Below are 24,518 nucleotides of genomic sequence, written 5' to 3' on the forward strand. Positions count from 1 at the left end.
GATTCTGTAAGTCTCTTTTCTCATAGTAAGTTTGATCAGAGGGAAACAAAAAATCTTTACTATAGCATTGTCTCCAGGTGATCTGCTGCTGTCATTTGAATGAAGTGTTTGATGCCTGTTGAGGATTTTAATGATCTGTTCCTGTCCCTGAAAGATATTGGTCTCTAAGACACGATCCCCTCCATCCACCAGCATTTTAGGTTCGGAAATAAAGCAACAACAAACCACATCGTTTGTTTGCCTCATGGCATGTGTTAAAACACACACACACACACACACACACACACACACAAACAAAAACCGTCCTCCTTCCCTCCCACCTGTTTTTAATATTTATCTTTTCATGAGTGCATTCAGCTGTCTTCAGTGTTGTCAACATGTTCCTAAGCAGGCTGACTGGGGTGTTAGCAAACATCAGCAGCAGGAAACCTCCAGCCCCTGACAGTTAGAGAAGACTCCCCTCCGAGCGGTGAGTTTCAAAAGCACAGATTAGTTAATTTTTTTAAAACTTAGACTCTTAGATATCTCAACAAGTTTATTAATGTTCTGATTTAATTGTTAGGATTTAAAATACTTTAAAATGTTTTAAATGTCTGCTTTAAAATGTTAGGATTTCCACAGTGCCTCATGATTTTATTAGTTTCTTTTATTAACAAATGAGTTATGGATATTTTAACTTATAGCTTAATTTTTAAGAGTCCAGAAGCTACAGTTTGTTAGAGACATCAAGACCTTCATGAGACCTGTGGTAGGGATTAGAGCTCAAGCTTGGGAACCAGGCTCACTTGAATCTGAATTATGGCTCTGCCACGTCCTAGCTTCATAACCAGGGAATGAGCCTCTCTGTGCTTCAGTTTCCTCATTTCTGAAGTAAGATTGACTTTATCTCCTTTGTAGAGTTATTGTTAAAGGAGTTACTACACGTAAATCTCTTAGTACAATTTGAGATACGCAGTAAATGTTAAATGGTGATGAGCAATGGTGATGATGGAGAAGCTCAAAGATGGCATTTTCTAGCAGGTGGGGTTCATCCTGTTTTGGAGAATTCAAATCCTTATCCTTAAAAAACAAATTTCACCTCTTAGGATGGGAAACATTTAAAGGTTTTCACTGTGTTAATTGTCAAATTTCTTGAAGAGCACAAAACAGCTGAAAGCTTCACTGTTTTGACTTTGTAATAGCAGCCCTGAAGATTGAAAGCCAATTCTGTGTGAATCTAGGCACTGCATTTACCATTTATTTTCTGAATCTCTCAATACATGTCTTGGGCCTTTATTTAAACACATGGGTGACAATTAAATTGCAGGAGTATCCATGGCCATTTGTATTTGGGTGACCGTCACTTTCTAATACCGTGAAGACACAGATTCTGACAAATAGTAATATTTGGGAGAAGTTTACAAAAGAGGATCAAAAGGATCAGTGGGGAAAGGAAAGGTGTTACTATTTTAAGGTAATTAATATTTTGGTTTTCTTGACAGTAAAAATAGAACTTCACCAGATGGCAGATGTCTTTTTGGTTAGTAATGTTATGCTGTATTTTGAATGAAGAGATGGCAGGGGGAGGAGTTGTTAAGAACAGCTTTTTCAAATCACACCAAAGCATGCAATCTGGGATTTGGAAATGGGGAGGAAATGAGAGAGCAAGCCAGGTATTTTTATTGCTTAAGCACATGAACTTCTTTGTTTTCTTGAGAAATTGTGACTTTTTCAGGTGAAATTGGACACATGAGGGCTGTGGAATTCTGTGTGGGGTACATATGTCAGAAATAGAGCAACATGAAGACAAAATTCCTGACACCTCAGAGCAGGGGTCTTTAGGGTAGTTAGGAGAATGCCTCCCTGAGGAGACTTGCAGGGACAGAACAGAGTAACAGGACAGACAGGTGGCCCTTGCTCTAGACTCTTCTGTGGTATGTTCTCCTTTTATCACTTACAGACTGATTTGAACTCCTTTAAGCCCCTAGGAAAATCACTGGGGAAACAAAAGTATCCCCAGGGTAGCTCACAGCCTGGTGGAGACAGGAGCCAAGGTGAGAGCAAGGCCAAGGTCTTTTAACTATGGTAGCTGGTGGGAGTTAGACCTGAGCCCAAACTTTTTCTGTCTTATACTCTAAGTGTTCTCTATGTTGCTCTCTGGAGGCGCTAGGGAACCAAATGGCTGAACCATGACTGAGCCTCAAACATGATAATAACTGAGACTTATTGAATACCTACTATACCTGATACTTATGGATCAGGATCAGTGCAATCTCTGCTCCCTTGTTAAGCCCTCAAGATAGGTATTATCTCCACTGCATTGGAATCACAGGATCATACTGGCTCAGGAACCAGCTCAAAGTTACACTGAGCTGTCATTAAGCCCATATGTTTTTGGAGCCAAAGCCTATATTCTTCACATGATATCACGGGGTTCTTTAGGGCGTATGCATGGCTTCTGGCTTGTTCTCACTTTCTTTAGCATCAAGGTGAGGATGAAAGGAAATACACATAGTTATAAGATTTTATATCCATATTTTAATGTGGTGCCAAAACATGAAGTATGTATTAATATCTTTTCCTCCTTTTTTGCCACATGGAAGCAAGGTGGCATATGGAAAGGACACTATTTTGGAAGTGAGGCCATGTAGATTTTAATCTGAGCTGCATCGCGATAAAGCTGTGGCCTTGGGTAAATCATTTAATCCCTCTGACCCTAGTTACTTCAATACAATGAGGAGTGGACTAAGTGACTATATGTCTGAATTTTTTTTCAGGTCTACTACTCAATGATTTTTAAAAGACCTCAAAATCCTTCACTAACATGAACTTACACTCCCTACCAACCACTTTATTTTCATGCGAAAGGTTAAGGTACACATATAGCAGATAACCCATTTCAGGTCCTCTTTGAGTGCAGATAGACTGTTGCCCTCCTGATTGAGTCTTCGGTGATGCTACGAGTAGATTCAGAAACACACTTTTCAAATAATTACCAATATTCATGAAGATAATTAACTTACTCAGACATTTGGAGGCATAATACAATGCTTGGCAATATCATCTGTTGCCAGAAGTGTTTACTGAAGATGCATTTATTTCCCCCATCAGCCGAGGCATGAGGGGGGAAAGAGAAGATACTTTCATGGTTTTATGTGCTCTGTGGATATTCTTAGAAATCTCCCTAGCTTCATTATTTGCTTCCTAGACTATTAATTCTGTTGAGAAAATTAAAGAAGCAAATGCTCGTGAAAGAAATGAAAACTCTAAAATGCTCACATCAACATATATTATCATGAGGAAATAGTAGTAGCTGCTGGTTTGTTGAGTACCTCTGAAGCCCAGATTCTTCACGTCTGTCATGGTCACTTGCCACGGTGACCTTTTTAGGTAGGCATTGCCATCTATTTTTTTCTAATCAGCTTTATTGAGCTGTAATTCACATTGTCCTCTTCCTTTTATCGGCCAGGATAAAAAAAATCTTACAGAATTTATGTTATCTGTTCAAAAGAACCTATTGTTTATGATAAAAATACTACAGGAGCCCAAATCTATTTTGTTACAAGCAATGTTTTCCATTATGTTCCCTTCAAAGGAGAGAACATGATCATGGGAGGTCAAGAAAGGATAACAGATGTAAGATTAGCCATCTAGTTCCTTCTGTGCATGTTGGCGGTGGAGCTCCTCAAGCCAGAGAGTGGGTGCTTGTGACGGACTGTGGAGGGGTGTGGCTTCCAGCGTATAAGCATTTCTCCTAAATCCTGTACACACGTTTTTCAAGATTTTCTTTTGCCCATTGTCCACTGTTTCAGAATCTGAGAACCACCTAAATTTGGAGCTTATCTGATTCAAGCTTCAGTTTTCAAGGACACTCAGAAAGGAAGTAACATACTCAAGGCCACATGCTCATCTAAAGTGGACTTGAGATAGAGTCCAGACAGCTATATTTAATTTGCTGCATTCTATTACTTAACTTTTTTCATCCATGTTAGCCCTTGATCTGAGCGACCATAGGATAAACTTAGGCCTTTGGAGCCATGGTAATAGGATTTTGTCCCTGCCAGGTAATAGAAGTGCAAGTACGGGTCACATACAAAACTTTTGAAGACATCGTCTTGTTATAGGGAAAAAAGTTTGTTGCATTGGGTTTTCTCTAAATACGTATTAGAACAAACAAAGTATTTTCCACTATTGCCGCTAGCAGAATTAACTTAGTAGGAAGTTTTAATTTAAATATATTAAACAATTTGGAACACAGTAGTTTCTATCTATAAGTAGACAAATGCAGAATTTCTTACCTGGAACATTTATTTTCTTTCTATAGATACTCAGTATGATCAACAATTTCATGTTGTTTAACTCATACTTTTGACATTTTAGGAAAATACTGTTACTACGCTGCTAATTATACTCCCACATTCTTGACTCTGCATCTTTTGCTCTGGCCTCTGGTTTTATTTGTTTTAACACACACACACACACACACACACACACACACACACACACACACCTTCCATAATATAAATGAAAATAATTGGAAACTTTTATACTTGATATATGAATGTAAAAGTTTATGTGAAACCTTTGTTAAGATTTTTTTTTTTACTCTTTATTTCAGGGCATGCTACATTTCTGTTTAATATTTTCAGGTTGTTTTTGTATTAAAATAATATTGTCACAAGTTGGCCTCTCTGGCAGTAAACACTGAGATGGAGTTTGGGGTGTGTATCCGTTTCCTAGGCCTGCCATGACAAAGTACCCCAAACTGGGTGGCTCAAATAATACAAATGTATTGTCTTACAGTTCTGGAGTCTCTAAGTCTGAGATCCAGGTGTGGCAGGGCTGGTTCCTGTGAGGCTGAGGGAAACACCTGTTCCAGGCTGCTCTCTCAGCTTCTGGCAGTTTTCTGGCAATGTTGGCATTCCTTGGCTTGTGACAGGATTATCCCAATTTCTGCCTTCAGGTTCATGCAGCATTCTCCCTGTGTGTGTGTCTCTGTGTCCAACTTTTCCCTTTTATACGTCCTCCTGTCATGTTGGCTTTAAAGCCCGTCTTACTTCAGTATGACCCCATCAGATCTAGTTATGTCAGCAATGATTCTATTTTCAGATAAAGTCACATTTGGAGGTACTAGGGGTTAGGGCTTCAACATATGAATTTAGAGGGTATTCGATTTGACCCATAAAGGGTACAAAATGTATACCTTCAAGGGAATGGTACAAGAAGCAGCACTGGGCAGGCCCCACAAAGCCTCAGACAACCTGGCAGCAAGCTGTGGAACAAATAATGCCCTTCAGCATGTCTCTCTGAGAGGACTTGATACACTGCCTCTCTCCGTCATCCGGTGTGGATTTCCCGGGAAGGACTTCCTTCCGGTAAGTCATCTCTCTGAGTAAAGGCAGGCCCTGAGGGACTGACAGTTGATGCCTGGCTGCAGAATACTCTCCTCAAATGGACACCAGGGGCTTCTATAGACGGGTATCTGGGTAGTGCAGCTCCATGTCTGTCACAAACATATTAAGTATTACTGACCTCTATGAGGTTAAAGCAAAACCTTGATCTCAAAAAAATACTAATCTTATAAAATATCTCTTTTTCCTGCTTAAATGCCTAGAATGTTCCCTATGGCCTGTAGGTTAAGGTATAAATCCCCTAATCTAACTCTCAAGGCACTCTGCCATTGGACTCAAAATTATGTTTCAGTCTCTTTACTCTTCAACAGGATCCTCTGTCTTAGCCAAGCTGCTTTTTCTCTATGTAGGGCATGGAACCCAAGTAGAACTTCTTCCTTAATATCTTTTACCTATTGAGTATTACCTACAGAGATATTGAAATCTTTTACCTATTGAGTATTACCTACAGAGATATTGAAAAGGTAGATTTCAGTCCAATTGGAAGGGTCTTGAAGCCAAGACTAAAAAAGTTGTAATTAAATCTATAGTCTAATCCAAGAATTGACAAAGTATAGCCTGCAGATCAAATCCAGTCTGCCATCTGTTATTGTAAATAAAGTTTTATTGGAACACAGCCATGCCCTTTTTCTTACATGTAGCAATGGTGGTTATTCCTTTAATTCTACAGAACTGAGTAGTTATCACAGATACTGTATAGCCAACAAAAGCCTAAAATATTTACTGTCTGGTATTTACAGAAAAGTTTGCTGGCCCTTTAATCCATGCCTTCTCTTGTAGTGGAAAAAGTACAGTCTTTTTTGAGGATGGTTCCTGCTCAGACTGATCTTTACAACCTTTAAATTTATAAGGTATATAGCAGTTTTCCAGGGTTGGGATTTGTGCTTCCAAGGTCTGTGTCCCTGTGAATTTGTGATTTATAATAAGAAACATATGTATTTGGTTTTTATTTGTTTCTGGCACAGAGCTTCTAAAATCTTTGGAATTTCCAAGTGATGAAAGAATCAAGGTCTTTTGTTTTGACTTTCAGAAAGCTCCTAGGTTCCCTAAGGGCTGGTTGCCAGGGAAACCAATCATGTGAGTAGAAGGTTGGAATTTCAGCTCTCTCCCACCCCTATGGAAAGGGGTGTGAAGATTGAGTTCAATTGCCAATGGCCAATGATTTAATCAGTTATGTCTGTGTAAAGAAGCCTCCATAAAAACTCCAAAGATCAGGATTGGAGAGCTTCAGGGATGGTGAACATGTGGAGATTTGGGGAGTGTGGTGTCTCAGAGAATACAGAAGCTCTGTCCCCTTTCCCCACACCTTGCCCTATGCATCTCTTCCATCTGGCAGTGCCTGAGTCCTATCCTTTTATAACAAACTGGTAATGTAGTAAGTAAATGTTTGTCTGAGTTCTGTGAGCCACTCTAACAAGTTAATCAAACTCAGGGAGTTGGGGCAGAAGATGGAACCTCCAATTTATAGCCCATCATTCAGAAGTGCAGGTGACAATCTGGATTTGCAAGGGGTGTCTGAAGTCAGTGTTGGAGGCCCTCTCCTGAGACTGACTCCCTTAACCTGAAGACTTTGATGCTATGTCCAGGTAGATAGTGTCAGAATTGAGTTGAATTGTAGGACACCTCCACCTAGTGTCAGAGAATTGTTCGGTGGGAGGGGAAAAAACCCACACATCAGAACGGGTGTCAGAATTGTAGTCTCATAGCCCTAACAAGATTGTGAGCTTGTGAGCACAGACTGTGCCTTCATTTTATTTTGGATTTTCCACAGTGTTTAGCATGAAGTATCTGTTGATGACCTGGAGATCTGTGTCACTTGCTTGAGAGGCAGTTGGTTGGAGTGTCGAAAAGTGATCTTTGGAGTCCAATAGATGTAGGTCCTCTGTCTTAAATGTATAACCTTGAGAAAGACCTAATCTCTCTCAGCCTCAGATTTTTACTCAGCCCTGCTATGGCAGTCACAATTTTGAGGCTACAAGTGTCTTACAGGTAAAACTTGACCTAGGAAGTAGACTTTTGTTCCAGGCTAAAGCAACAGTTCTCACACTAAAGGAGAGCTCAGCAGAGGACATTGTGTGGAAGGTATCACGGGGGTGATTCATCTACCTCCTGCAAGAAGAAAGAGGAACAGATAGAGCTTTGTGCTTTTCACTGGGGCGTTAGTGACATTTGGGAAGTGATAGTTCTCTACGGTGAGGGAGTATCCCTCTCTTTGTAAGATGTTTGGCTTTTCTGTTTCCCTCCCCCTTCTTTTTTTTTTAATGTTATTTTTTAAATTTATTTTTGAGAGAGATCCAGATAGAGCATGAGCAGGGGAGGGGCAGAGAGAGATGGAGACACAGAATCTGAAGCAGGGTCCAGGTCTGAGCTGTCAGCACAGAGCCTATGAGGGGCTCAAACCCATGAACCGTGAGATCATGACCTGAGCCAAAGTCAGCCACTTAACTGACTGAGCCACCCAGGCGCCCCTCCCCTCCCACTTCTAATAGTGCCCTTGCCTACCACTATTTCAGCCATAATAGCCCATACATAGTTCCAAATGTCCCTTGAAGGTTACTACCATCTTGGCCGAGAACCACAATACATACTTCAAATACCACTAGAGGTTTAGCATGTGTTTTAGAGAACACTGAGGAAAGCAAGTTGGGGTTGTGGAGATGTCCACAGAACAGCTCTACTTCAACCTGTTTTACATTACTTAGATTTTGTTTGAGAAGATTCCTATAAATAAAGGTTTTGAAAATAGAAATGCAATTGTATAGCTGAAGTCAAACATTGCTTAACTGTAAAGGCTGAACTACAAACAGTATCAGATTGAAGCTGAGACAGGGTCCATTCAACTCAAGGAGGCACAGAGCTGGAAAAGAAAAGAATAAAGGGGTCCTGCCCCATCAAGACCAATACAGACCCTCCCTTATCTTCTAGGAATGGACACAAGCACTGGCAATCCTACTGCGATCATAATGACAATACTGCCCATTCATTCATTCATTCCCTACCGTGAGCTACACATTACATACAGACTACTTCTATGCTGATAACTATTTCACATGGTAGATATTAGGCAAAAATAGTGTCCTGGAAGTTGAGCCATATCTCTATACCCACACATCTAATTAGTGACTGAACCTGGATTCAAGTCCATATTTTACTATCAGAGCTTACCAAACTATGATATGATTTGTAATTTGTTCTTCACCTAACATTTCAAGTTAACAGATCTTTATTTGGGGCTGTTGCTATGTTTGCTATGCTTATGCTTAAATGCTGAAAGATTGTATGTGACATTGTATATGAGAACTTATTTTCTTCCAGTCAATCCACTATGTGTCCTTTTGAAAGGCTTCTTCATGTAGTTAAGTGAGGTATTTCCCCGGGGGTGACTTGGGCATGCCGAGCCCTCCCCTAGCAGGGCTTTCAAAGGAGCCTTCTTCCTGTGTCACTTATTACTCAGGGTTGGTATAATATCCGAATCAAACATCTCCACAGGGGACAGTTTTTCTTTCTAGCAAGTCTTAAGGAATGGTTCTGGGAGGCAAATAAAACACTGTTTGAAACTGGGGACTTTTGATTTTCTTAGGCAGAATAAATGTGAGCCACTTATAAAAGCTCTGAGTCAGGCCTGTAAATGATTAAGTGGATTGCTATTGTTAAATAAATAGGACAAGCGAATTGATTCTCCTCAATGAGATACAGGAGTCTATCTTGCAAAATCAGCTAATGCACCTAATCACACACAGAAGTGAGATAGGAAACCTTTATGTGTGGATCAATAATAGGCCATTTTTATGAGACGCAGATACAGGGCTTCCTCTTCTTTTGCTCATAACATGTCCCTCCCATATGTTCCACCTCTGACAACAAATTGGAGGTATGCAGTAGTTCTCACTTATTCTCTGGCTTAATCACATAGATCAATTGCATGGGAAATGCCATAAGGATGCTTCTCTGTATTTACTGAGATTGCTCCATCGTTTCAGGATATGAAATTCTATAGGAATCTGTAGTTTATATGTCTGTCTTCGAGTTTCATTGTCATCTTTTTTGAAATAAAATATAATGGATTGGTTCGACCAACTCAAGACAAAACTATTTTGGCCAAACTTTCAGAGGTGTATGTTTCCCCCTCGTTTCTTTCTTCTACTTAGTGTCCCTTTTCCCATGGTCTCAGTAAAAGTGGTCTGATGAAATGAAATGAAAATGTGATGTGGATAAAAACATTAGGGGGAGAAGAACAGTGCACCTGCAGCTTAGAAAGATGGATATTCTTTGCTTTTCATTTCTTTGTCTTCTAGATTGGTTGAGCGACATTGGACAACCACTGTTAGTCTAAGCAAAGCAGCTTTACCTGTCCCTCACCACTCCCTTGTCCACCATCTGCGCTAGGCAGTGTGGGTCAGGCATGGCTGTAGTGCCCACAGGACCGAAGTCTGGCTCCCTCGTTCCTCTTAATATGGGACTCTAGACAGTACTTCCAAGTGATTAATTAAATGCAGGTTTTCACCCCCGTGGAACGACTGGTTGGTTCTTTCCAACTCCCCTTCTTGAGCTCTAATGTGAGGCCCTCCTAGATATTTTTAAATATGCAAAAGACTATGGCAGGGTACAATATTTAGTGAAAAATAGTGAATTCCTGACAATAAAGAGATAGCAGAACAGAAGAGAAAATTTGGGTGAGGATAGATGTATGGTTGAGACTTTATTGATAACCTTCCAATCATATGCCTTAAATATCACCCTGTACCGTCTCCCTTTCAAAGCTTCCATTTAGAAAACTAAGGAATTTAAAAAACTAAGGAATCCAGTTGCTAACATACAGTTAAAATTTTCCTATTGCTTTAAAGAAATTCAATTAAAATTTAAAATGTTTTTTTTATTTAAATCAAAATTCTGACCACTATTTGATAAATACATTAAGAGTCTCATTAGCCCACCCTACTCTTTTCGGGTAGTGGATGAGAAGAATTTCTGAAATATATAGTGCCAGTAAAATAGATATATTTTTATATTTTAATTTTGCCTTTTTGGCTAATGTTCTAATGATATGGAAAACCGAGCTGAAATCCTCATGAATGATTTATAGCATCATTTAAATCCTTTTATTGAATGAGAGCTATTTCTAATCTGGGCATGATTAAAATCTTCCATATTAAATAATAAATAAAAAAAAACCTAGTCCCCTAATGTCATTTAGTATTTTATGATAGAAAAATGTTGTCTAATAGGTTTGTTTTATTTAATTACCTTTTCATTTAATCAACCAGGAGTCTATTACACTTTACAATAACCTTATTTTGGAAAGGAGGACAATTATGGGTAGAGTGGTTAGGCTAACTGCCCAAGGTCCCAACTCTACAATACCCTGGGGAAGAATTTGAATCTAAGTTTCTTGACCTTCTGTTCTAAGCTCTTTAGCCTACATTTTACATTTCTTTCCAAAAATTATATTTTTGGGTTAAATTACTTAAAACAATTTAAATATGAATAAGAAGTAATGGGTTCTAATGGTAAGGAAATTGAAGGAATACTAAAAAACTGCAAAATTTTGGACAAATGTAAAATATTTTTATTGTGGTTGGGTTTCTTAACTTATAAAAACCTCCTCAAACCCTCAACTGATAGGGTTTTCATAGATGATATGCTCTTTTATTTATTGTTAACCTTGTAGACATACTGGAGACACACACACAGAAGCCTCCCCCCCACCTCATTCATATGTATAGTCTCTGTCACGCGCATGCGCGCATGTTCACCCCTTTCCCCCAGTCCTGTAACCAGTTCCTATTGTCTCTCTGTCAGGGGAAGTATATTAGAGCTGGTCACAAGAAACATGTATTCTCAGGTTGCCATTTATTGTGTACCTAATGGCAGACCTGTTTACTTTTCCTTTTGATGAGATCCTAATCTTTTGTAAATTGTAAATAGGACAGAAGAAAGCACCTGTTCTGATTCCATGTGTTCTCTCAAACTACAACTCTCCTTTAAACTTAATTTAGCCAAATGACTCATGTAATGTTACACTGATATCATCGCAAACAAACTCACTCCTCAGTCATACCCAAATCCTTGCTATCAGGAGCCTGTGAATTTCCTTGTATTCTCACTGCAATTTGACCCATAGTAGATACTGGCCACATTTGTTGACTTGAATGCAGCCCATTGTTACAAAGAACATAAAAGTGTGCAAAAAAGGAAGTGCTATAACAAAAACAGTTCAGGCTGTGGGACTGGACAGATTAAAGGATTTACTTCTGGCTCTATCATTTCCTAGCTTGTCTTCTACAAATACTTGAACTTTTTTGAGACTCAGCTTTTCCATGTGGAAAATGGGAATAATATTCTCATTCAACAGCACCTAGCAGTTTCTAATACATAACATATGTGCAAAAGTGATTGTGATTATTATGTTATTGTTATGATTATTTGGAAAATGGGAATAATATTCTCATTCAACAGCACCTAGCAGTTTCTAATACATAACATATGTGCAAAAGTGATTGTGATTATTATGTTATTGTTATGATTATTTGTTATTAGTTAAAATCCCAAATATGGGAAAATCATAGAACGTGGCTATTTCTGTTTTGGCTGGGTTGGAAATTAAACATTTCCTGCATGGAGAGAGTCTATAAGGTCTGTTCTTATTTTCCAAGGTAGAAGAGAATCCTGTACCAGTATATGGAGTGAAATTTGTTTTAAAATATTGTATGCATTAGATTTATACTGACCCATAGGATTAATAGGCCTCATTAATACTCTCCCAGGAGCTGGTTAGTACAAGCTGCACGGCAAAATCCATGAACTCCCATTTTAATCTAATGTACTGGAAAAGTCAATGAACAAATGGTGTTGACTGAAATTTTGCTGTCTGTCCTACACGACTAAAGTGAACTACTTATGGTGACAAAGGCATCCTGAGGTCAGTGAAACTTCCTTTTCTGGTTTACTTATATAGAGCGTGTACAGTGCTATGAGAAACACTTAAACCTGAGTATCTCATGGGGTGGGACAGGTTTATCATTCATTCACTCTTGATTTTATTCAAAAACAACCATTGTTTTGAGTTTTGGCAATAGTAATGATTATCAGCTAGTATTTGTGAAATGGTTACCTTGCTTACTTTGTTAGCACAGGAGAGCAAAACACAACTTGGGTACAGGCTCCGCCTTTGTGTTGCTTATCGTCTAGTAGGGAAAGACCAATGAGAGTAATAAAGTGTTATGGATTCTCTGGTGGCACTGTAGACAGAAGGTTTGAAGACAGAGGTAGTTAATCCCCAATTTTTTATGTGGTATTCAAGGCACTTTGTGATCTTGCAACAGCCTAATGCTTCAGCCTCATCCTTCCGCATTTTCCCCACCCCACTGCCAGCCTCCATACATACACATCTGTACTCCATGGTGTATTAAACTGTATCCATTGCCACCCTGTATTAACTTATATTTTTCTGGTTGCTCCTTCACAGTTGCATTATTTGAATTTTAGGATGACCTGGGACTGTCTCTAACTTGGTAGGAAGCCTAGATCTTGGCTGAGCCTTAAACCAGTGGGGAAAAAAACAGTTAGCATCTTCCAGGCAAGAGAGGACTTCCTCACTGAAAATTCTGGGGAGTCACATTTCTAAAGAAACTGCCTCATCAGTACCTGATTTCTTGAGCATAGTGCCTGAGGGAAAAGCTAAGGAACTCCATTTTATTAACCAATCCAAATCCCTGGCAAATGTTTTCCCTGGAGGATTTTTTGAAAGCAGGGAGTGAGGTCTCAGTGGTGAGGAACATGAGCATGTGGGCTCTCTGCAAAACATTTTCTCCTGGAGGGCAACTGGAGGCAAGTTTCCATGTCAGATGTTTGACTCCCACATCTGATGTGAATATGGCAAAGAAGTTCAGGGCAACAACTTTACGCCCTGATCTCAAGAGACAGGTTTTGCAGAAATCCAGTCTCAGAGGAACACATTTGCAATGCTAGGCTTATAAGTGTACTTCTGTGTCAGGGGAATTCAAGTCTGGCAAGTCTCCTTTTTACTCTTCATTTATTTTACAAACAGTCTTTGATTATTACTATGTGTTAGGTAACACTTGAAGAAACAACTCAAGTTGCTGTACAAACTTGAATAACTCTTAAGCCTGCTCCAGTCCTCACTCACTGGGATAATGTGAAGGCAATGGTCAGGTTTTGATGGTCAGGTTCACAGCTGCTGTCTTAAGAGTGAGTATATGCTACAGTTCTGGTGATTTTTCTTGAGGGAAACAAGGACAGTTTCATATCATTCTAGGAGGGTTTCTGCTAGACTATTATTGAACATGGTTCTGACATGAGATTTGTCAAAGGAAGCAAGCCTGGCCTAATTTTTCCATTATCTGACTCACTTCCTTAAAATATAGTTTATAAAACTAAAACTAAATTCCCTTTTAGTGATGACCATGGTATAGTACCAAATTTTACAAGGAACAGTAAGGATGTCCCCAAAGTTGTGAAATGAAGAACGCCAGATCAAGAGATATTGGCATTTTTGCTAGACTGAATTTCTAGTTTGAAAGAGGTGAGGGCTAAAGAAAAGGGTAAGATCCCTGGCTAGTGCTGGGAATGGTTCAGAGATCTTCTGAGGTCTCTGAATGTTTAAATCAGAGGCAATTACCTAAATACTAAAAAAACAAAACAAAACAAAACCCACCCAGCAAAATGATTTAATGAGGACTGAAGTACACAAAGCCATGATATCCCCACATCTTGATAGCTTTGAGCCATGCCTGGGTGGTCAAGGATTTGACCCAAAAGGGTCTGGCAGGGTGGAGTGGGGGTAGGAAGGTAGGAAGGTGTTTCACAGCCCAACAAAGGGGCTGTAATCCTGGAATGCTGAGAAGACGTTAGGAAGGGCAGCACTGGAAGGGAAAGCTCATAAATTGAGATTTAATGAGAAAGGTTAGGTTTCTGGGAAGTGATGCACATAGAGAGCCAAGCTCGTTCCTAAATTTCTCTCACATACTCAAAGGACTTAAAATTAAAGAGAAGTGGTTTCTATTGCTTTCATTATTTATGTGACCTTGAGCAAGTCATTTAACCTTTGTAGAGATCAGTTTCTTCATCTGTAAAATAAAAGGATTGAATTAAATAATCTTTAAGGTCTCTTGCAGCGCTGATATCTAGGAGATTAAAATCACTGATATTAAAGGGATTAAAATGTTCTCTATCCATTTCCCTTCTCCCCAACAAAAACAAAAATAGACTATAACCCTGATAGATATTCCATACTCAGATGGTTAGATTGTTAATGAGTTATTAACAAATACTTCAAACACTCTATTTGTCTTTAGGTAAAAAAGAAATCTTAACAGGATCTCTTAAGATGTGCCCTGAACTGCACTATTGAGCCAGCTCATCCCTGTCTCCCCGCTGCCCTGTGCCATTTTTGCTCCCCAATCCTGTCTGAAGAGCTGTGGTTCCCACAGCATGGCCTTCTACCTCATCTTGGTACCAGGTGCCCCCGACCTCCCTGTGCCTGGCTGACTCTTAAACTCTAGGACTCACCATAACAACAGATTCTGCCAGGAAACCTGCCCTTCCAGACACCTTATTTCCCACTTCCAAAGAAAACAAAAAGTCTTATTTAGCTGACCCCCCACTTTTTATAAACTTTCTAGCATCTGAGCATTATCTCCATTATTGTAATTTTAATTGTTTATTCACCCTTCTCCCCTACTAGTCTATAAACTCCTTGAGGGTAAGTGTTGTCTTATTTATTTTTGAATTGCAAGGCTGGGCACTTTGCTTGGCACAAGGAGATACTCAGTTAATGTTGCTGAATCAATGAATGAATAAATAATTTAACACTATTCAGGGAAAGATGCAGAGACAAAGCAACATCTTTAAAAGACAACCCAGACACATGTCTGCTTTTTCTAATAGTCGATTGCAAATGAATGCTCTGTCACCTTCCCATTGGGAAGAGTCTAACAGCAGAGGTAATACTAATCACTTCCCATTTGCATGCAATTGCCAATTTTCTGAGTCGTGTTTGGCTGGTAGCAATGGAGTCTAATCTGGTCCCATCCATTGGAGAGCATTCCATTCTAATAGCTGCCTTGCCAGAAGTTGGAAATGCATCACGCACAAGCTACTTGTTTCTGCATCATAAACTTCTAATGTTTCTTTAGGCTGATAGAGTTTCGTATTTCTTGAAGTTGGGAGATGAGCCAAATATTCTTTTTTGTTAGGAAATGTCTTAGATTGCCCCCTCCTCTTGTGCCACCCTCCTGTCTCAGTGCTCAGTAGAAACCTGGGATTTCTGAAGTTAGCAGATCTCTTCTCCAAGATGCTGTTTTCTTCTTAAAATCAAATGTAAGTTTCCAGATGCTGACTATAGTTAAGAGGTCAGCCATTTCTGGAGTTTATGTCTCAGGGGGGTGGTACAGAGGTCTCAGTTCTGGAGGTTTGACACTTTAGTCAATCCATATTACCCCTCTCTGCCTCAAAACCTCTGCATCCTTCTCCCTCTAATTCTCTGGGGATGTGGGAGTAAGTGTATAATGTTGGCAGGAGGTGGAGACTGGTCCTCAGCATGGAGCCATTGATGACTCAGGACCAATCCAGAGGTTTAGGTATTGAGAGGGCCTGGGAACACAGAAATGAATAGGACATGGTTCTGAACCCCATGAAGATTACAATCTAATAGGGAAGCAGATAATTAAATTACAATACAATTAAAATACAATACAGGAGTAAGCACATACTCTTTCATGCCATTTGTTATCTCCTTGACACCAGAGTAGAGCAGAGTGCAGTGTGTAGAATGTGGTCCCCTGCTGCCCTAGAATGCCTCTTTTCATTTGTTCCTTCATAAGGCTGGGACCAAACTATTCTATCTTGTGACTGGTTGCAGTTAACCCAGAGCAGGTAGGGAGGAAAACAGAGCTGTGACTTGACTCTGGAACCACTACTGAGGCATCTGTCCTCTACGTGTGTGAGGTGTCAATGCCACAGGGAAGAAATTCTTATGGCCTTGCCCTTTAGGGGCTCACAGTCTTCTGGGGGAGATAGATATATTACATGTTTGCAGTCCAACCTTTCTTGACATGGTGGAAATAATTATGGGGCATAGTGAGGACAGGAGAAGTCTATACTGGAGGGCACATGAGTGAAAGGGAGGAGGAGATGGAGAGAATGAGAAGGAGAAGTGTTTTTTTTTAAATGTTTATTTATTTTGAGAGAGAAAGGGAGGGAGAGAATGAGTGGGGCAGGGCCAGAGAGAGAAGGAAAGAGAGAATCCCAGGCAGGCTCCACACTGTCAGTGCAGAGTCCAACACTGGATTGATCTTAATAGCAGTGAGATCATGACCTGAGATGAAATCAAGAGTCAGATGCTTAACCAACTGAGTCACCCAGTTTACCTCCCTTTTTTTTTTTTTTAGTATTTATTTATTTTGAGAGAGACAGAGAATATGCAGAGCAAGGGAGGGGTGGGAGAAGGCTTTTTGAACTGAGACTGGGGAGATGAATAGATGTTTACCAGGCTAACCAGGTGACAAAATGGCATTCCAGGTGGGATGGATCTAGAATTCTTGACCTGATAGCTCAAGTGATCTATGATAGTTGAGATGCAGCTGAATGGGGTAGGACAATTCCAAGGGCACAACACTTATAGTCATGGTACAGGTATATGACAGGCACTAACAGTCCAATGGCAGGGATTCATTGGGTGGTTGGAGAACAGAGGTGGTGAATCCAGGCAGTCTTCACCCAAGGGGAAGCACATTAAGCTGTAGTACCTTGAACACTAAAAGATCTGTAAGGTAAACATCATCTTACATCTGCCGAGGGGTGCTGTCAAGGCAGACTGAAGCCTTTAGGCATCACATCTAGGGGGCGCCCAAGGATGGAAGGCCCCATGGGACCCCACCATCATCAGCAGATACCCACCTCTTTTGGCAGGTTAGAGAAAAATTTGAAAATTCAGTGTCAGAATGCTGAGAATGTGATGGAATTTCCATAGATTGGGCCAAGGGTACAGCTGTTCTATCTGCTGAAGCGCCTATAAACTGGCTCAGCTTGGATCGGCTCATGGTAGTGAAGCAATGAGAGACCCCCAAGTGGAGCCTGGGGTGGCAGAGGCAGAGGGGAGTTTTCTTATATCACCACTTCCATCATATGATTCCTTCATAAAGACTTAGAGTAAGTCAGAGATGCCTCCCACTTGAAGCTCAAACTCCTGTGCGTGACCTTCCAATTGGCCCCACATTCCCTTTTTACTCTTATTTATCACCTTGAAAAAAACATCTGAAAAATGTTCCCAGATTACAGTAGGCCCAATCCTATCTCTAGAATTTTGGTTTTTCCTTTTCTTCCACTTGGAATGGCTTCCCCATTATTTGGGTAATGACATTCACCATGAAAGACCCAGGTCCTTTTCTTGCCCATGTTTTTTCCCCCTAAACATTTCCTGTCTACTCGAGCCAAATCGACCACACACACACACTCGTTTTCTATCCTGAAGCATTTGCAGTCAGGACTATACCATTTAATGTGTGCCTGTCCTGTGATGGTTTTGCAGATGTTAGCTTTATCTTCTTAGATAGATGATGAGTTACTACGGCAAGTTTTTTAGTACCAGTACAATACTGGGGCACCATGTGGAGCTAAATACAGGCAAGCAAATTATCCAGGTGCTTGAAGTAGTTTAGAGAGGTGGATTTGAGTTTCATTAGACACCTAATGCCTTATATTGGGTTTTGAAATTGGTAGAGCCTTGTTTGCATTCTAACTAGTCCTATCAGTTTTCATAGTTTATTGTGAAGGATTTTTTTAAACTAATCACAATCATTTTTGGCTTTACTTTGTATAGTTTGTGTGGGTTTGGGACTTTCATTTTACTTTAAAAATATTTTCAACAACAGAAGGTTTGGAGTAAAGCAGGAAACAATGACAGATAACAAGTATAAAGTTTATTTTGCCATTCTGGTTTGAAGCCTTTACTCCACTGGGTTATGCAATTCAAACCTCAAAAGCCATTTGGGGGCCCAAGAATTTAAAAAGCATCCTCACTCTTGGTCTGAGAGCTGAGGCTTTCTCTAATAAGTAAGAGAAAAAGGTTTCTTTTATGATAATTCCAAGTGAAAATAAAGGTCTATGAATGACAGTGACGGCTTTTAGGAGCCTTGGGTTGTAAATGTCATGGTCAGTGGTCAATCTGTTGAGCTCTTTTATTTCAACAGCTCTGGATTACATGTGTTATTAACTTCCTCAGTCTTGTAGGAGTCCAAAATGCATCAGAACTGCCTGTGATGTGGAAAACAATAGCCAAAAGGTGACACTTGAGGAGAGGTGACAGCGCTGGCATCTTAGCCACATGCCCCAAATGTCATCACATTTTGTGGCTGTTTACAGGGCTGCTTAAGGCAGCTTGGGAAGAGAAGAATCTGGGATGTGCAGGCCTGCACCCCACCACTTCCCCACCCCACCCCACCACTTCCTAGCTTTCTGACTGAGAGCAAATTATTTCATCTTTCTGATCGTCAGTTTAGGTATCTGCACCATGCAAGATGGGAATAACACACACTCTGCAAAATGATTATGTGTATTTCTGCATGGCCTAACACAACATCTGGTACTAGTTGACAGTCAGGAGCTAATCATTACTATTTCAAAGAACATGGCTTACAGGGACAGGTTCAGAGGTGGCATGATATTGGGGACAGAACAGAGGCTTTGGAGGAAGATCTGGTTCTCAATTCTGGCTCTTCCATTTATCATCAACCAAAGTGGGTATAATACATAGCTACTCTGGGCTTTAAATTCCTCATTTTTAAAATGGGATAATAAGCATAGCTACCTTCAAGAGCTGTTTTGCAGGTTTAAAGAGTGGTAAGGCATGTAAAAAGTAAACCCCTGAGGATAATGCCTGGCACGAGGTAAGTATATCATAAATAGTTGCTGCCCTTGTTGTTGTTTATTTTCGTATCCAAATCTTAAAGAATGAAAAATAGGGGTGCCTGGGTGGCTCAGTCGGTTAAACGTCTAACTTTGGCTCAGATCACGATCTCACAGTTCATGGGTTCAAGCCCCATGTCGGGCTCTGTGCTGATGGCTCAGAGTGTGGAGCCTGCTTCAGATTCTGTGTCTCCTCTCTCTGCCCCTTCCCCGCTCGCACTCTATCTCTTTCTCTCTCAAAAATAAACATTAAAAAAATTTTAAAAAGAATGAAAAATAGTATTTTGGCTTATTGCTTTCTGGTATGTCTGGGAAATCAAAGGGGAACATTGTTCTGAGGAAGGCGAGAGGGCTTCACCAGTGGTATACTGGTGAATGTTTAACCACTGGCTATCCTTACCCATCTACCTCTCCAAAAAAGACCTAATTTGTAGCATTCGCTGGTGTCTATGGTGTAGATTCTCCCAGCCTGGCCACCCCCACTACTAAAGTGACAGCAGCAAGCACAGAGCTGGGAAGAGGTGGTAATCAGTGGCTTTGCTTGCTATTGTTATTGTTGCCTCCAGCACACCCCTGGGGTTTCCCTCTTCCTGAGCTCTCATACTACACAAGGGCTATAGGATCACACCATCTGTTCCGTACATTCTGGTGATGTACCTCAACACATCTGAGTGTTGCCACGTCCTTACAGGACTGGGAGTCAGGAGACCTGGGTTCCAGTTCTGACTGTCCAGGAAAACCTGTGACTTTGGGCAAGTCCCACTTAACTCCTTTGAGCCTCAACTAAGTCTGACCCCTGCAGAGTTTCTAAGACTCTTTCCAACTCTAAAAGTCATTATTCAATTATTTCAAAGATACATCCTTTCCATTGTTTTTTTCTAGGTTGCGAGTCTTTTTATCTTGAGGCAGAATGGAGAGACCTTGGATTTTAACAAGCTCTGTAGAAAAAGAGAGAGAGAGAGAGAGAGAGAGAGAGAGAGAAAGCTCTTTATCTTTATTGGTTCTGATGAATATTTGTTCTCTGTGAAAGGGATTTTATTGATCATTACAAGAATGCATTCTGGAAAGAATCTTGTCAGTGATTAGATATTTGAATAAAGTGGGTTTTACCTTCCTTTCAGGGTTATTATGTGGTTTAATAAGATAATGCATCACAGGAATACAGTTTGGAGTATGAAGTGCTGACCACTCTAAAGGTATTGTTTTAAACAGGCCTTTCCTATTTGCTATGTAGCTATGTTAGCATAAAAATAGGTGTTTAAAAAAGTATTTTTAAAAACCATCCACCACAAGCTGCGATATGTGATGCTTACAATCTCTGCCTATAAAATAAATGATTATTTCATGGAAAAGGATACCATATTTTATTCTTTTTTATTTTTAAATTTGATATTTTATTTCTTACTGAAGCATAGTTGACACACAATGTGTCAGGTGAACAACATAGTGATTGGACAACTCTGGTCATACTCACCACAAGTATAGCTACCGTCTATCACTATGTTACAATACCACTGACTATATTCCCTATATTATACCTTTCATCCCCATAACTTAGTCATTCAATAACTGCAAGCCTGTACCTCCCACTCCTCTTCAGTCATTTTGCCCATTTCCCACTTATACCACTTTACTAGTAATCTACACTTTACTACCAGAAATATACAAATCTGATGCTTTGCAAGAGATTTTCAAACACCTATGGAACTAAAACTTAATATGAGTCCATTTCATTTTATTTAGTATAAGAATAATGCCATCAGGCGCTATAGCACTCCTGACACTGCAGGAGTTAAAACACTGAAACTAAGAGAAAAAATCTTAATGGAAACATAGGAAAAATTCTCTTTGATTGAAAAGCAAAAAGTCTCTAAATAAAGAATTTAAAGGGATGTTAAAAGTATCAATTCTTAATTTATCTGGCTGAGAGGTTTATACCCGAAATCCACCAATTATTTTCTTTGCTTTTTTTTTTTTATATCAGCAATGCTTAAAAGCTGTATCTTGGCAACACCAAAGCATCCACTGATTGTGTTATTTCAGACTAACAGTCTGTTCATTCAGTGAATAATTTGTGAATGGTTAGGCTTGAATTAGCATTACTTGTTATTCATCCATTCCACAATTTTGTTGCACACCCACTATGTAAGACACTGTGGGGATATAAAGATAGCTTAGACTTGAGAATTCGTAGTAGGTTGAATGATGCTCCCCCCCAAAAGAAATATCTATGCCCTAACTCCCCAAACCTGTGGTGTTACTTTATTTGGAAAAAGGGTCTTTGCAAATACAATTAAGAATCTTGAAATGAGGAAATAATCCCCAGTTATTCAGATGGGCCCTAAATCCAATATGTGTCTTTATGTGAGAAAGGCAGAGGGGCACTTGACACAGATGGGAGAGGAAGTAACGTGGCCACAGAGGAGGCAGAGATTGGAGTGATGTGGCTGTGAGTCAAGGGATGCTGATGGCCACCAGAAGTTGGAAGAGGAAGGAAGTTAATTATACCCTGGAGCCTCAAGAGGGCGTGTGGTCCTGCCAACACCTTGCTTTTAAACTCAAGATCTCCAGAACTGTGACAGAATGAATTTATGTTTCTTATGTCATCAAATTTGTAGTAATGTGTTACAGTAGCCTCAGGAAACTAATCTAGATCCTTTCTCTAAAGAGAACATATTTCTTTCTACATTATATTGTTCCTTAAGTTTGGTGAGGAGTTTAGAATAAGAAGAGGTTGCTTTCTGTTGGAGATATTGGATATATTCACTAGAGGAAGAATGATTTGAGAATTCTCTTAAAAATGCATAGGAATTGGATTTAGAAAGATTGAAATGATGGTAGTGGTGTTGGAGGGTGGTGGCAGGTGCGGGAAGGTTGAAGTAGATGTGTCTGGAATGGGGGTGGAGGTGGGCAGAAGGAAGCTTGTGCTTATAGTCTGTAAAGTGAGAGACCTATACTGGGAAGAAGGAGGGGTTCAATTAGTTTGGGAATAGAAGAGACACACATAATCCTGGAACCAGAAAGAGCTTTGTGTGGCTAGCTAGAATGTGGACTTCATTTTATAATCCACAGGCAATTGGGAATTAGTTTTTAAGCAGGAGGATTCCAGGATCAGAACTGTGTTTAAGAAAGATTTCTGACCATGGTATGATTTAGATGGAAAACATACTGGAAATGTGGAGAGACTGGTTAGAAGGAGATAGTGTTAGAGAACTTCCAGAGAACTGGAGTGTTTTGAACTATGAGTCCCCCAAACTCATATGTTGAAGTTTGAACCCCAGTGCCTTAGAATGTGACTATTTGGATATAAGACCTTTAAGAAGGTAATTAAAGTAACATGGCCCTAATCCAATAGAATGGTGTCCTTAAAGAAGAGATTAGGACACTAACAACATACAGACTAAGGGGTGACCATGTGAGAAAGGTGGCCATCTGCAGCCCTGGAAGAGAGGCCTCACCAAACCAAATCTGCTGGCCCCTTGATCTTGGTCTCCTAGCTATAGATCTCCAGACCTGTGAGAAAATAAATTTCCTTTGTTTGAGTCACCTGGTCTGTGGTATTTTGTTATGGTAGCCCTAGCAAGCTAATACAGCGAGTTAACACTAGGGCAGTTTTGTGGCAAAGCACACTGTTCTACCTGGAGATGTGTGCTGTTATTTGCTTTTCTAGATACAGTTGTGGTTATATATATAAAGACATGCAGCTTAATTTCATGACCTCCCCAAAGGAATTGTACCATTGCCATGTTCTAACTCTGAAAGCATGGTGCATCCAAAGGCACAAGAACAATACAAATTTTATAGTTGCTATAATATTGCTTCTTTCCAGGATATTAAACAGGATCTCTTCTGGTTCATAAGCTAATGCATTTTTCTCCTGCATTCTTGGTCATAAATAATGATACAGGACAAATGCTGCCTTCAGGTCTTTGTTGATTGAGTTATGAAATATGCCCATTGCCTGAGCTTCTGGGCATCCAGATACAGCCATCCATCTTGGTCCTCCTCTTCCTAACTTGTCCAAAATTTACCTGTCAGCCAGACCAAATGCCTGATTGAGTGTATGGGTTTGTCCTAAAGGTGAACAGCAGTTGGGAAGTAAATGAAAAAGATATGGACCAACCCATATTGAATATTAATGTAGTTAATATTGAATGTTTCTGAGAAGAAAACATTGTTGGGATGAAGTGATATAAAGTAACTTGTCAAAGTATAGCTATAAGAGTAGGGAAAGGAGCCCTAATGGATGCCAATTCAGGTTGGTCAGGGGTGATTAGTTTGATGATATTCAGCCCTCTATAGTGGGGGATTTGCAAGTTGTTGGAAAGCAAAAGAGATAAGAAAACTCAGACTAGTCTTAACATTTTTCCCATTTACATATTTTTTTTCAGGCTATGCCTGCCTAACCCTGGGCTCCATGTCATGGTCAGCCATAAAGCTGATTGAATCTGCCAAGGATCCAGCACCACCCTTTTTGTTCTGGGGTGGAAGGAGAACTCCAGGCTGTCAGGGAGGTGATGATTAATCTGGGAAGCAGATCACATATTTAACACTTTATTAATTTTTGTAAGTTAGTGTGGAACAGATTGAGCTAAAGGTGGCTGATTTGCTATGGGGTATTAGACGGCACTGATTCTTTCATAATATTTGCTCAATGATGAGTCAAGTGAAATGGGAGCCATCCCTGCCCCCAAGAGCTCTTAGGCCAGTTGAGTACATAAGAATTATTTAGGTGAAATAACCAGGTAACAAAAACTAGTGCCCAAATTACTGGCGTTGCTCTGTAAGTGCTTGAGAATTAGGAATTTCAGAAAATTAAGAGGAATATATAAGTTTAGTTGTAGGAGGCTTTATGGAAAGTAGTGTTGGGATACTCATTAATTCACATATTATCTATTCATTTTCCATTCACACAGCAAATATTGTAAGTTATATACAATGTTCCAGGTTCTGATAAAATGATGAAGGCAGACATGTTTCGTATTCTTCTGGAGCTTACAGTCTAATGCAAGATAAAAGTCACATAATTGTGCAGATATTAATTATAAAGTGTGATAGGTGCCTTGAAAGAAAATGATTAGGGGGAATAGTCTGGAGGAGTGGGTACTTTGAGTGATACTGAAGCAAACATTTATTATTGTTGATGTTTTTTGGGATCATGGACGTCTTTAAAGATCTGTTGCAAACTATGTGTCCTCTCTCCAG

This window comes from Panthera leo, chromosome C2, assembly GCF_018350215.1.
Source record: "Panthera leo isolate Ple1 chromosome C2, P.leo_Ple1_pat1.1, whole genome shotgun sequence".
Classification (NCBI taxonomy): Eukaryota; Metazoa; Chordata; class Mammalia; order Carnivora; family Felidae; genus Panthera; species Panthera leo.